General features: G+C 40.1%; 1 pseudogene; it reads left to right on the plus strand.

Annotated features, from left to right (window-relative positions):
* Positions 1–1,988: 1,988 nt before the first annotated feature.
* LOC104867890 lies at positions 1,989–2,724 on the plus strand (annotated as a pseudogene).
* The last annotated feature ends 2,167 nt before the right edge of the window (positions 2,725–4,891 follow it).

The raw sequence follows: 4,891 nt of genomic DNA on the forward strand, positions 1-4,891 counted from the left end.
TTTGATTGAATAACTCACCTCCACTCTGAGCACTCAGCCAATCATTTTTCAAATGTGAGCTCAACTTATAACAGAAAAAAGTTAAGAATAACTTTAATAGATTCACCTAAATACAAGAATAGTTCAATAAAATCTGATATATTCCTGCAGTGAAATACCATGTATTCATTACTATCTTTGACCCATATTTGAGTTTTTCATAGCATGAAACAATATGAAGTAACAACATGTGATGTATTAACTCAAGAAAGAATAATAAGTCCTAATCGAAAAACACAAAAGAAAGTACAGAGTGTTAGTTATTTTTATTTTTTACTTAGGACTTTCTAGATTTTCTTAATATACAGTGGCTATGTATATTTTCTATACGAGAAAAACAAACTAGCTATTCCTCTGCTGGGCATCTTCCCAAAAGAATTAAACGACAGCGATATGTGCTCACCCACGTTTACAGCATCACAGTTTGTAAGAGCTAAAATTTGGAAGCAGCCCAATTGTCCATCAACTGAAGATTGGATCAAGAAGATGTGTGGTTTTTTTTAAAAAATAAAATGGAGTACTAGTCAGCTATAAAGAATGAGAAAATAGAGACATTTATAGCTAAGTGGTGGCACTTTGAGATCATTCATTCCGGTGAAATTAATAAGTCCCACAATGTGTAAATACTGAATAGTTTCTTTGGTGTGCAAAACTAAAAGTATAGTTCAGGATCAAAATCTATAATTGGTATTGTATAACAGGAAGAAAATGTTCAAAAGAGTAGAAGAAGTGGGAGGGGTAGGGGAAAGGAATAAAGAAAAGGAAAAAATATGTGAAAATGAAAAACATGGAAACAATGTCTTTATAAAGAGAGAAGGGTGGAAGGGTGAAGGGAGGGCTGGGGAATGAGGAAAAATAAAGACCAAGATAAGTCCTGTAAAGGTACAAGATCCCAATGATGAATATAACGGTATTGTATACATAAAATGCACCAATAAACTTAGTAAAGATTAAAAAAAAAGAAAACCAAACTAATTCAATTTTTCAAACATTCGGGCCTCACATCTCTTGTAACTCTTTCCTGAGTCTCCATTACCACTGTCCAAAACCATGAACAGCCGACATCCGGCACAGTGCCTGTAACACAGTAGCTACTCTGAAAGTCAGCACAGTTATTTTTCTTCTGTTTCTTCAGTACTGCCAGTGCCATTGACCTGCAAGGAAAGGGGCTGAAAACAAAGATGTTCGTAAGGACTACTGAAAGTTTTCCTGAACCCACAAATACCAGTGAGGCTTGCACTTGTCTCAGAAATTTAGCATTCCCCAAAGCCACTGCCTTCCATGCCTTCTTGATAGCCAGAGAGCAATCTGAGGCATGCGATGAAGGTCCCTTTTCACTTCTAGAGGAATGAAGCTGGCTGGTTTGCTGGTCAGAGTGGAGCTGTCCCTGATGATCTTCTTCAGCCAGCTCCTGGTCCTACAGTCTCCGTTCATGTTCAATAATTTTGTGCTCATTTTTCAGTTCAGAACTCAGTTTCTGATCCATTTTCCAAAGTGACTTGGATACGATACTGGGGAACCACAGGACTTGCCTCTTCATTGCTTATGATCTTGGCATACTGGCTGTGTTCCAGCTCACTTGGGCTTTCCCTTCTCAGCATTGGCCCTCAAGTGAGCCTCCAGCTTTAGACACCGGCTCCTAGAGGCTGCTGCTCGTGGCTGACACCAGTGGTCTCCCCAACATTCCTGAAGCTCACAACTGCCCTGGAACAGGCCGGTGTGACTACATTGATGCCTCTGTTTTCTCACCCCTTCTATGACCCTTCTGAGGGTTTTTTACAACCAGATATTCCTTACATGTAAGGTAGACAGTCAATAATATTCAATGTCCTTTCCATTAAGGATTAATAACTAAGCTTAGCATGGTGGTGCACCCATGGAATCCCAGAACTCAGATAGACTGAGGCTAGAGGGTCCCAAGTTTGAAGCTTGCCCCTGCTCTGCCTCAGGGCTGCTGCCGCCCCTGCCCACCCACCTCACGCCCCGCCTGTGGCTGACCTGAGCTTCTTGTTTGGCAGTTTCTCTTCTAAAACTTTTCAACCAAAGGAAAATGTCCCAGAGGGTTCTCACCAGTATGAGCTCTTAAAACATGCAGAAGCATCCCTTGGCAGTGGCGACCTCAGGATGGCTGTCGTGCTTCCCAGGGGAGAACATCTGAATGAGTGAGTTGCAATTAACACTGTGCATTTCTTCAATCAGATCAACATGCTTTATGGGACCATCACAGACTTCTGTACAGAACAGAGTCGCCCAGTCACATCAGCAGGACCAAAATACGAGTATCGTTGGGCAAATGGAATAATCACAAGGAAACCCATTAAGTGTTCTGCACTGAAGCATCTTGGTTACCAGATAGCTTGAGTCCAGGGTCACTGGGAAGATGAGACACTATTTCCATAAAAAATTGGTGTTCCATTCCCAAGACACTTCACGTCTGTGCCCAGAACTATACTCAAACGTCCCTGTAGGGTTCATGCTAACACTGATCATCGACATTCAGACCCTGTGATCCAGCTTTAGGAGGAAGCTCATCTCCATACATCTCTCAAGCACTGTACAGTTTCTGTCCAGGAGGTCAATCTTATTGATAGAAGGGAACTTATACCACTCCAAGAGCTGCCTGAAAAGCTCACCTCAAAGGAGAGACAAAAGAACGCAGAGCTGTGCCAACTGTGCCTCAAATGAAGCTGTGTGGAGTGTGCTCCGGGTGTTTGTCATGTTTCGTCTGGGTTCTGTCTTGGGTTTGGGATGGTTTGTTTGGGTTCCCTTTTCTTCGTTCTGAACATCTGAAAACATACTCTACTGTTAGAGGAAGCCAAGAAACATTCTCTCTATTTGAAAGGGGTAAATTCTGTCTTAGTGCCTTAAAGTAAGTTTTTGAAACCTGATTTTGGATGAGGGGTTTTAATAGCACTGTGCGATAGAAGAAAATGCTGAAGGGAGAGATTCTGTATTGTACAAATCATGGCACATTATGAAGTCCCCAGGAGACTTGTTTGTAAGCACCTTGGCAGGCTCGCTTCTGAGATGCAAAGCACACACAAACCAGGGCTTGAAACAAGATTAAGATTTCTATCCAGGGCACTTACTGGTGCATGCTGTAAAATAATCTATGATAAAAGCCACAGTTTACCTAAATACCAGCTTTAACTACATTGAGAAAACATAATTTATAAAGGTATGCATGTAAAACATTAAAAAGTAACATTTCTTAATTAATTTTGACATTGACAGTAATTCTGTTCAACGAATGCTGAAAGTTCGTTCTGTTCGCAGGTCTGTTCCCTTTCCGAATATCCGTGACAGTGAACCTTGAGGATGTTAAAATGTAATGTCTGCTGCATCTCGGCTCCTTCCCACAGGTTAACTGCACTGTTGGGTTGAGCTCCAGGGTGTGTACAGGATCGACATCCGCAGGGCTGATGCTGAACTGTGAGCTTCCTTAGCAATTTCCAATGAGCCCTAAGGCTGCCGCATAACCACTTACTTTGAAGAGCAGGGGTAAAAGAGTGTGCTTGGCTAGAGAATGGAATTAGGTTGTACAGGGAGTTCGGGATGGAACGGGATATGTGGAATTAAGTTCTACAAAGTTTTGTCTTAAACCCCTTCAGTAGAATGATGCGAAGATTTTAATCCATTACTTATAAACAGAGTCTTAGAGACTTCCTTTTAGGAATCAACTTCCATGAGAAGTTAAAAATACATTATTGATTGTAGGTAAAGACATTAAGCTTAAGGATTTAAGGGTTGTTTGGGGGGAATGATCACTGTTTTAGCGTTTCCATTCAGTGAATGGAGCTGTCTTTCCTGTCATTTTAAGATGATTTATCACACCTTCTTTGAGCATTATAGGCCTTGTTTGAAGCATTTTGCCTTCCGATTTTTCTGATGTGAAAGGCATCTTTTCCTCTTCAGGGATATCAGACAATGAAAATGCTAAGTCAGTAGTTAAAATTTAGTTGCCAGGACTTTCTAGTGGATTAGTATTACCAATAACAAGTTCAGAAACTTAGTTTTAAAAATAAATAGTCACGTTTTCACTTCAGTTTTGTTCTTGAGAAATACCCTTTCAGTTTTCCAGTTTTTGTTTTATCGTGTTTGGTAAATTTGCTTTCTTCAGTTAGAAATGTGTACCATTCCTCCAGTTAGAAACAGGCTCAGAATAGAAGTGTTGGCTCTGAATAGATTACAATGCTTAGGAGAAAAGAAAATAAGTATGTTTTTCATTAATAAGTAGAACAAGAGTAATACAGTTGAACACTTTTACAATTTAGATTGCTAGGAACTGCCTTTTTCTCCATTTTATTTCTAGTTGTTAATGTACTAAGTACCAAGAGTAGAAGTCACAAGAGAGCCTGACAGAGCAATCTATTGAAGTTTACTGGTGATGTCTGGTTACACACGGCCACAAAAGCTAGCTGACTTTCTTAAAACAACCCTTTCAGAACACAGAATAGATAATAGTAACCATTGTGGGCTGGTTCCGAAATAAAACTTGGTGTCATGATTTCTTATCTATATAAGGAAGTGAAACACAATTTCTCAACTAGTCTTCCTTATCAAATGATTTCCTGTCAGCCTAGTAAGAAAGGGATGTCAGTAGTCAAGTAGAGAGAGAACAAGAAGGATTACTCTTGTTCATTTAACCCTGATATAGCAGTACACTGTAGCCATGGGAAAATATTTCCGCAAATGAAAATTTGGTGGTAGGATTTACTTCCCCACTTTATGTAGATAAGAATCTGTTTTTACTTAGCCAGAATCTCAGGTGCTTGTTTCCCAGTATTCATTTAGTCAATTATCGAGAAGCAAGGCTGTGTGTGTGTGTGTGTGTGTGTGTGTGTGTGTGTGT

This window comes from Fukomys damarensis, unplaced genomic scaffold, assembly GCF_012274545.1.
Source record: "Fukomys damarensis isolate Sample0158 unplaced genomic scaffold, DMR_v1.0_HiC HiC_scaffold_1234, whole genome shotgun sequence".
NCBI classification, from domain to species: Eukaryota; Metazoa; Chordata; class Mammalia; order Rodentia; family Bathyergidae; genus Fukomys; species Fukomys damarensis.